The sequence below is a fragment of the Equus quagga genome, unplaced genomic scaffold (assembly GCF_021613505.1).
Source record: "Equus quagga isolate Etosha38 unplaced genomic scaffold, UCLA_HA_Equagga_1.0 149129_RagTag, whole genome shotgun sequence".
Lineage (NCBI taxonomy): Eukaryota > Metazoa > Chordata > Mammalia > Perissodactyla > Equidae > Equus > Equus quagga.
Window position 1 is genome coordinate 1 of NW_025796816.1, and position 9,915 is coordinate 9,915.

General features: G+C 44.4%; 1 long non-coding RNA gene across 1 annotated transcript; it reads left to right on the forward strand.

The window, feature by feature from the left end:
* LOC124233017 (uncharacterized) lies at window positions 1-1,316 on the forward strand. Its single transcript, XR_006886960.1, has 2 exons — window positions 1-40; window positions 854-1,316. It is a non-coding gene; the product is annotated as an uncharacterized LOC124233017 (long non-coding RNA).
* The last annotated feature ends 8,599 nt before the right edge of the window (window positions 1,317-9,915 follow it).

Genomic DNA, 9,915 nt, shown 5'->3' on the forward strand with positions numbered 1-9,915 from the left:
TCAACACGTACCGGGGCCTGCTGGAGAGCGAGGACTGCAAGTGAGTACCGGGCACCCCTACAAGGCACATGCACGGTTCTACTAAAGGTTGAAAAAGGGACTTTGGAGATCAAGTTCCCGACGCCAATATGTCTGTAAAGCCCAGTGTTTATATTACAGCAGCGAGAACTAGGGTGTATCTGTTGCTATCATTACCTGGCCTAAAGGTATTTTCTGTTCCAAAAGATGGTGGTGAGATTTGACCGTTTTCCCTACTGGTGAGCCTTTGGATGCTGAGGGGTAAATGAAGCTTTGTACCTTCAGGCTTGGCTATCACAGCAAAAGGGAAAACAAAACTGTAGCAACTATCATGCAAATTTGAACAGTGCTTTTGGATTTAACCCCACTCCCTTGTGTCTTTGATCCTTGTTGGAATCATCTGAGGCAGGCAGAGTGGGGATCAGTGTAACCATCGTACAGATGAGCCTTTGAATATTGATAGGGAAGATGACTCAGGAACTCCTAGGGTCCAGCACTTGTCACCCAACACAGTATTTTTATGAACAAATTCTGTGTGGTAGGGATTACCAATCCCGTCTTACAGGTGCGGAGGCTGAGGTGTAAGGGCATGAAGTGACTTCCTTCCCCACGACTCCGGGGTTGTAGAGCGAGGGCTGGGATTCCACCTCAAGGCTTCTTTGCTCTTTTCCATCACTGTCTCTGAGCTTTGTCGAAGGAGTCATCCGAAGCAGGCTTGGCTTCCCAAGATGTCCGAATGGTTTCCACTTGTTCCTGTGTCTCCTTGGGTTGAGCTCCTTCTCTTAATTTTTTATTATCCTTTTCATGCTGACGACTTAATGATTCTGTCTCCCAGGCTGCCCTCCAACCCCTGCGCCACGACCAACGCCGGTGACAGGTCCTGCATCACCAATCCCTGCACCCCTTGTGTCCCACGCCCCCGCTGTGGGCCCTGCAACACCTTTGGGTGCTAGATATCCTGAGGCCAGCAGGAGGGTTGCGTGAAGACAGAAGGGACATCGATGGACCAGCTCTGCTTCTCTGACAACCATCAGCTGCAGGACCCACCCCAGGCATCACCATAAATGATAGTCTGGAAGGAGAACAAATGCCCAGGGTGTGGCCCGGCTCTGAGCCTAGGCCCGCCTGCTCCTCTTCATTCAGGGCCACTCTCTTGTAGTTATTCTGCGACCTGATGGTCTGACGGGTTTGGGCTGTGAAGGTGTCATATGAGGTGTTTTGTGGTTCTCTCTGCTGCTTTCTTCTAGTTCCATAAATCCCTTTGTAAGTCTTCTAATAAACTTTCCTCTTGCAAAGCAGTGATGATTCTCATTTGTATTCATTCTTTTCAAAGTGTTCCCTCCATGTGTACGTGCTTCTTATAAAGCCACTTGAAAGCCCAGAAGGACTGTGTAGTTCAATGCTCTCCTGAAAGGTCTCCGTCACCATTAATTAACATTCATTGAGTGCAACGAGCCCCAGCATCCACTCAGCCAGCAGGGAACCAGTGGGACCACTAAGGCAAGAGGCCTCATCTGAATATGATGAACATTCATTATGGGGCCTTACTCAGTAAAATACAACAGTTAACATTTCTAGAAAGTTCCACTTTTTTCTTTTCCAAGTGCCTACAAGAAGAGGGACAGGAGTTAACACTTATTGAACGCCAACCAAGAACCAGGAACTGCACGACTAATTTTTTCTCTTACACAGTAAGTGACAACGGCAGGACCGAACCCAGAGCTCACTCTCAGAATGTCAGTTACATGTAAGGTGTGAATATGAGAGACTAAAACTGACTTCAAACAAGCACCCAGAGCTTACACACCCTTCAGAATTGTCACCCGGCGAGAGGGGATGCTATTGGTACCCCAAATATCTCTGTAACCCTCCTTTGGGAAATACTGGAGAACACATAGGGGTAGAAAGCACTATCTTGTATTTGAGTAATAACCAACAGATTTTTGAAGTGTCTCTCTTCCCTTTTGAATATTGTAACGCTAGGTCTAAATTTGGATTTTGAGACGCCCCTCCTGTGAAAGTTCTTTAGAACCAAACTAGGATATTCAGTCTCTGGTCTCTGCCGGGACTAAAAGTGCCAGCTCTGCTGGTACCCACTCCCACAGGTACCCACTGATGTCTGCCAAGGTTAATGGCTCCTATGGCTGTGCAAGGCCACTGTCCCAGTCTTTAGCCAAACTGCTAGTTGTGTCTTCTCTCCTTGAGATGGAGCTGACGCTATCTCCCCCTGCTGTGTCCATGCCCTCTCCAGTGTCTTAAATTCTTGTTCTCTCAAATATATTCAACAAAAAACATTGTTGTTCTCTCACACTCTAGTTCTTTCAATGTTTAGTCCGTTGTTGTTGATGTCGTTGGAGCTCCCTTATCCAGACCTCAGGCAGGAGACCTTGGAAGATAATCGAGTGATACTATGTTATGCTCGGAATGTCCCAAACCCAGTTAGTGCCTTCCAGCCTCTCTTCATTCAGGGCAAGTTCATTCCCAGGAGCCACCTCCATGCCTTGTACAAATACTCTTGTTCAATCTATCCCATCAGTTCTCCAACATGCAGGGACCACTGTCCGCCAATGGTTACCTGCCTTTTTGTGAGGAACAGGTACCTCACAAACCCTGTGTTCTGTGCCTTGTGAGTGAGAGCTCAAATTTCTCAACACAGCAAATACATTTTGTTCTCATTGTTCACTGTGGAAAACATTCAACAAAACTTTGTCTCTATGCTTTCAGGTTTTTTTTTTTTTTGCTGAGGACGATTGGCCCTAAGCTAACATCTGTTGCCAAGCTTCCTCCCCTTGCTTGAGGAAGACTGTCCCTGAGCCAACATCCGTGCCAGTCTTCCCCTACTTTGTGTGTGAGATGCTGCAACAGCATGGCTTGATGAGCAGTATGTAGGTCTGTACCAAGGATTTGAACCCCTGAACCCTGGACCACCAAAGTGGAGCACTTGAACTTAACCACTATGCCACTGGGCTGGCCCCTGTCTCTATGTTTGATGGGGCTGTGTCAGTGCGAGAACTGGGTCCAGGGGAGGCCGTCCTGAGTTCTTGTCTCTGTCACGGTGTTTTTTTGGTGGAGAAGAGAAAAGGGTGTCAGTGAAGTCTCTTTTTCTTGGGACAAAGCCAAACTGGGTTCTGAGACATCTGGTAGGGTCCAGCATTACTCTTACCTCACATGCCGGGCAAGTCACAGGGCTCTGAAGTCCACTGCTGATGATCTGTGATTCACTACCTAGAGTAACAAGGCAATGCTCCTATTTCTTATTTTAAATTAGGAAACATTTCAAACATATGAAAGTGCAAAAAAATAATAAGACATCTATAGATCCAACACCAAGATTTAAGTGACGTTAACCTTGTGCTGTATTTTTGTCATTGCTGTGGGGTTTTTTTGTTTGCTTTGTTTTTCAGAAATAAAATGTTACAGGTTGAGATAAAACCCTACCTTTATCCATCCTTGTTTCCCTCTGCCTCCCTAGAGGTAACCACTGTGCTAACTTGGTGGTGTATTATCCTCCAATTAAAACATTTCTAAGAACTGTACGTGGATGTATCCATGTGCGTTTGTGTGTGTGTGTTTCAACTTAGCAGTTTAAGTTCGAAAATACAAATGGTATAAATTTTGCCATTAATTTTCCCCATTCAACATTATGTTTCTGAGATTTATCTATGTTAACACATGTTCTTTTCATTTATTTTAACTCCTATGTAGCATTCCCTAATGAAAACAAGTCATGTTTTCATTTCCCTATTCCGCTACTGAGGGATGGTTAGGATGTTTCTTTCTTGCTTTATCATTATAAACAGAGCTGCAGGAACGTCCCTGCCAATGTCTCCTAACGCACCTGTGTGAGTTTCTCCAGAGCAGCGGTTCTCAAAGTGTGGCTCCCTGGGAACCTGGGGAGCTGGTAGAAATGCAAATTCTTCACTCCCACCCGAGACCTACTAACTCAGAACTCTGAGGATGGGGCCCAGCAATCTGTTTTGTTTTGTTTTCTAATCTTTATTGAAATATCACTTCTTTACAAAGGAAATAAAATCTCAAAGAGATATCTGTGCTCCCATGTTCATTACAGCATTGTTACAGCCAAGACATGGAGACGATTGCAGTGTCTGTTGATGAATGACTGGGTAAGGGAAATGTGACATGTATATGATATATACACACACACACACATATGTATGAAGGAAATCCTGCCATTTGGGACAATGCAGGTGAACATGGAGGACATTATGCTAAGCAAAATAAGTCAGACACAGAAAGACAAATACTGCACGATCTCACTTATATGTGAAATCTAAAAAAGTTCAACTCATAAAAGCAGAAAGTAGAATACTCTCTGGGGTAAATGAGGAGATGTTGGTCAAAGGCTACAAAGGGTCGTTATATGGGATGAATAAGTCCTGGCGACCTAATGTACAGCGTGGTGACGATAGTTAATAATAGTATATTGTATACTTGCAATTTTCAAAGGGGATAGAACTTGAGTTGAATTTTCTTAACACACACACAGACACACAGAGTAATCATGTCGAGGTGATGGATAAGTCATTTAGCTTGATTGTGGAGATCTTTTCCCAATATATGCATATATATAAAAGCATCAAGTTGTATACCCAGATATCTGTTTTCACTTTCAAACTTGAGATGTGTGCTCAGACTTAGCAAACGTTGCTAAGGGGTTTACGTTTACTTGCTTTCAGTGCTGCTTGTATTTTCTTCCTCCTTTTGGGTTTCAGTTTCTTGTTTTCTGAAATACATTCTTGTGTAGTTCTTACAGAATCTATAAGTGACAAATTCCCTCAGTCACTGTTGGAAGACGTCTTTTCTTAGTGGTCACTCCTAAATGATGGTTTTATTGGTACAGAATTCCAGATTGATGGCTATTTTCCTTCAGCATTTTGAAGGAAATGCCTATTGCCAATCAAACTGTGGTTGCATTGTTGGTAATCCTTTTATTTTTTTCTCTCTCTGGCTGTTTCCAAGGTCACCGCTTCGTCTTCCTGCTGGGTAGCTCCACTGCGCTCTGGCCAGGGGTGGCGCTAGTTTTGTTTTCCTGCTTAGGTCTGCTGTGTTTCTTGAGTTGATCCATGTTTCTCAACACTTGTGGAAAATTCCCGGCCATTATGATTTTTGAATATTAGTTCTGTCCTCTTCCGTCTTCTCCTTCTGAAGTCTTTTTTAAAAAATAGCTTTATTGAGGTATAATTCATACCGTATATATATTATTCACATACCATAAAATTCTCCCATATAAAGTATACCATTCAATGGTTTTTAATATATTGGTAGAGTTGTGTAACCATTACCACAATTTTAGAACACTTTATCATCCTCCAAAGAAATCTTGTCCCCATTTCTAATCAGTCCCCATTCTCCTCAACCCTCCAGGCTTAGGCAACCATAGTTTTCTCTATGGATTTGTCTACTCTACACCTTGCATATGACTAGAATCATGCAATATGTGGTATTTTGTGACTAGCTTCTTTTACATAGCATAAGGTTTTCAATTTAGAGCCCAGTAAGAGATCGTTCAGCTTTCCGCCCCACCCCTCCATTTTCCTGTAACAATGAGTGTACCTTTTGTTTTCTAGTTTACCTTTTCACTAGAGATGCTGTCTTTTGAGAGATGTGGCTTTTTTCAATGGTCTGAGTTCCAGTCCTCTCCTGAAGACCAAGGGCCTTGTTCCCTGTCCCTCATTTCTAATTCACCTTTTTCCAATTGAGACCCTTTCACAAACTCTCCGTGGGAGCTTGAGCAAGTCACTTTCCCTTTGGGGAGAACATTTTCCCATTTGTAAAATGAAAGAGTTGGGTGAGATGGCCCCTTAGGTCCTTGGTAGCTCAACATTCTAAGATTCTAGACTTCACCTGACTTAGACACTATCTCCAGAAAAGAAATGTCATCATCCTATGAGTGTGTGGGAAGTCCAGTCTAAGGATGTAGCTCAGTGAGTGGATCCTAAAACTCCATCTTCTTGCACTGCGGGTGGCAGTCAATTCAGAACCTTTTTCCAAGAGTTATGCCTTTTGGCATTCTCTTCACCTGTAGCTCAGACCACACATCAGTCAATTCATGAGCTACAGTCTGTTTGATCTCACAGGAAGCTTGGTTTCCCTTCATCACCTCTTAATAGCTCCTCTTTGGAATTGGCAAAATCAGCAGTTATCACAAGGGTGTGAATGCCAATCATGACAAAGGCTTTATTTCTGGAATAACAAGCTCAAGTGCAATTTAGTGATTATATTGCAATAGGAGCCTTACTGGATCCTTTTATATCTCTTTACTTCTTTAAAAGACTTGTAAGAATTTCCTTTTGGAATTTTTAATGTAAATTCTATGTCTTTTTCTTGTGCAGAAGGAATATACACATTTTCAAAAAATTTGGAGAAAAGAAAAAGTATATAAAGAATAAACAAGCATTCATAATCCTATCATTTCAAAGCATCCAGGATCATCATTGGAGAATGGTTCTTTTTATCTCTCAGTTGTCCTCACTGTTAAAATCACATTAGTTCTGGGGCCGGCTCTGTGGCTGAGTGGTTAAGTTCGCGTGCTCCACTGCGGCGGCCCAGGGTTCGGGTCCTGGGTGCGGACATGGCACCGCTCATCAAGCCACGTTGAGGCAGCGTCCCACATCCCCCAACTAGAAGGACGTGCAACTGAGGTGTACAGCTGTGTACGGGGGTGGGGTTTTGGGGAGATAAAGCAGAAAAAACAAAAAAGATTGGCAAAAGTTGTTAGCCCAGGTGCCAACTAAAAAAAAAATCACATTAGTTTTAATTTTGTTTTGACTATATTTGAGTACCTTATCTTGGGTAACTGTGTAGCTCTTGAGTAGAGCCCCCACCATCTGAACAGTTGTGGTTCTAAGCGTCTCGAACTGATGGGGTATAATTCTATATCTGATGGGATATAACTGTATAAATTGCTCCAAACTGTTGGGGTGTAATTGTATCATCAACGTAGAAAGAACAATTGAAATCAGGGAGGCAACAAGGAACTTCAGGGTTGCTGAATTTTATCCTTATTTCCACATTCACCCTTCATTCTTCTTCAACAGAGCAAATATATGGATAACAAGATTTTGCTTTTCTTTTTTTCTCACTACCTTTGATTTCTGCCCCTAGGTAATAACAGATCAGATTGGTTGTGACATTACTCACCGTTTATGCAGCACGGTGACGGGGGCTAGGAAAGCAGTGGGGATCAGTAGGTTTGGGTTCTAGCTAATCTGAAACAAGCCATTTCTCCATTCTGAGCCTCAGTTTCCTCATTTGTAAAATGAGAGAGTTGGGTGAGATGATTATTAAGATCCATGAAATCACTCTGGTTCCAAGATTTTCCCTCTCTCTTTTGACTATTTTGGCATTTGGGATCTGCTTTAGGCCGTGGAAGGGAGGAAAGGAAGAGCGAAACGCACAGCAGCCTGGGTTTTGATCTCAGCTGTAGATGAGGGGCGAGGGCTCTGCTGTGAGCGCCCTTCTCTGAGTTCTGCTCTGTCTTCTGCTAGGATGACAGTAAGGAGCCCTTCCTCTCCATGGACAATGTATCTAGACACAAAACTGAATTCTTTCCTCATCGTCTTGCTTTAGGATATCAAATAAGTCTCACCTTAGGCCTTGCGACAAAACAGAAGTAGAGTTACATGCATGGACAGTTCCAACTGCTTATGCTTCTTGGGTAATTTTTCCTAAATCACCAACTATTATGAATCATCAAATCCAAACAAGCTTGACATCTTTAAACTGCTTGACACACACTCTAATTATTGTAGAAAGTCTGTATTGGTAAGACCGAAGCTTGCGAGCTTTATAATCAGGTGTACAAACTGACTGTGGCAGGACTTCTCTAAATAATGAACACTTCCACTCAGGGTGTTTAAAGTCTCGGTTTACCAAAGTTCAGTGTGGGTGTTACCTTAAGAACACAGGTGCTGTATACAGTAGGAACCCCCATTTGACCCTGGAAGTGTCCTGGTAGCTTGCTGGTCAAGGTATCCAAGACCCTCTCCGTGGTTCTGATCTTACGGGGCCCTTTGCTGCACTTGACAGTTTCGACCTTCATCTCCACCTTGAAGCTCTCTCCTCCCTGGCCTTCTATGATGCCGTGAACTGGCTTTCTTCATTTTCCCTTGCCATTTCTCCCTGACTCTCTTTCCTTATCCTGATCTCTGGTTGAGGAATTCCGCAGAGTTTGGTCCTCAGCCTCTTGTTGCTCTTCTTTTTGTACACTCTCCCTTGGCTCATTTATCCAACTCTTACATCTGTATTAAGATCATATCTGTCGTTATCATCCCTGTCATGAATTCTGGTATTGCAACTCCAAGACCTACTGAACACTTCCTTGTGGGATTCCACCATTTCTTCAAATGCAGCTTGTCAAGAATGAAATTACATCACTCCTTTCCTTAGAACCTTCAATGATTCCCCTTTGCCCTTAAGATAAAGCCTAAACTCCTCAAGGAGATGTACATGATCCTTCATGTAAAGGTCCTTCCATGCCTTTAGAGAACTCAAGTACGGGGAGAGATATGCATATAAGTCATGAAAACGCCATGCTCAAGGTGAGATAAGAGTTCAGAGAGGAGGAAGAGAAGATCTGCCACAAGAAGTTAAGGAAGGAGGTAGTTCGTTTGTAACAAGTAGCATGGTATGACGCAAAGAATAGAGATCCGTGTTGGAATCCTGGCCTCACAACTTATTAACCCCTACTCTGTATGCCTTGCTTTGCCCATCTGTAAAATGGGAACAGTATCATTTGCCTTGAAGGGTCATGGTGAGGAATGAATGAGATCATGTTTGCGAAAAGTGTCTGACACCACCTTAGGCCTGCGCAGGTGCTCAGCAAGTGTGAGCTCCTTCTGACCATAGCCCTGGTCATATCTTCCATTCCTCACAGTGTACAAGCTATGACCCTGGTGAATATCTGTTATTTGGTTGATTGACATTATCATAGATATGGATGATGCCCACTATATCAGGAAACAGGACCAATGGGAACCAGGCTGTTTTCACTGTCCCAGAAAGGATCAATTTCTCTTTCTGAGAACCATGAATTCAGAATTTGGCATTTTGAAATTTGACCTAGCAAAAGATAGATGGGCAAGAGCTATGCTTTTCTATCTCAGCAAAAAGAGCCAAAGGTTTGCTAAGGAGTCAGGGCCAGCAAGCCAGGAGACAAAGTAGCAAGAGTGTCCCTGGACCTGCCACGCCCCACTAATGAAGTCCAGGGCGTTCATGAGTCCAGCTCTTTGAAGCCACCCTACGAAGCTCTTACTTCACTGAGGCCCAGCATGGAAGAGAAGTCCTGCCTTAGCAAGAAGCCTGAGTAAAGTCTTTTATGAGGTGAGGGACTCTTCTGAGGAAACATAACAAACTGAGGGGAAGGGCTTTTGACAATCCCAAATGAGTAAGAAAAAAAGGGCTGCCTTGCATGTCCACACCCTCTGCGGAGGGGGTATAAATGCTCCCCAGAGGCAGGAGACCCACAAGCTCCTGGGAGGACTTGCACTCTGTCTTCAGTTGAGAGCCTCACTCCCTCCAGCGCCATGTCTTACAGCTGCTTCCTGCCCAGCCTGAGCTGCCGCTCCACCTGCTCCTCCCGGCCCTGCGTGCCCCCCAGCTGTCACGGCTGCACCCTGCCCGGGGCCTGCAACATCCCCGCCAACGTGGGCAGCTGTGGCTTGTTCTGCGAGGGCTCCTTCAATGGCAACGAGAAGGAGACCATGCAGTTCCTGAACGACCGCCTGGCCAGCTACCTGGAGAAGGTGCGCCAGCTGGAGCGGGAGAACGCGGAGCTGGAGAGCCGCATCCGGGAGCGGTGCCAGCAGCAGGAGCCCGAAGTGTGCCCCAACTACCAGTCCTACTTCCGCACCATCGAGGAGCTCCAGCAGAAGGTGA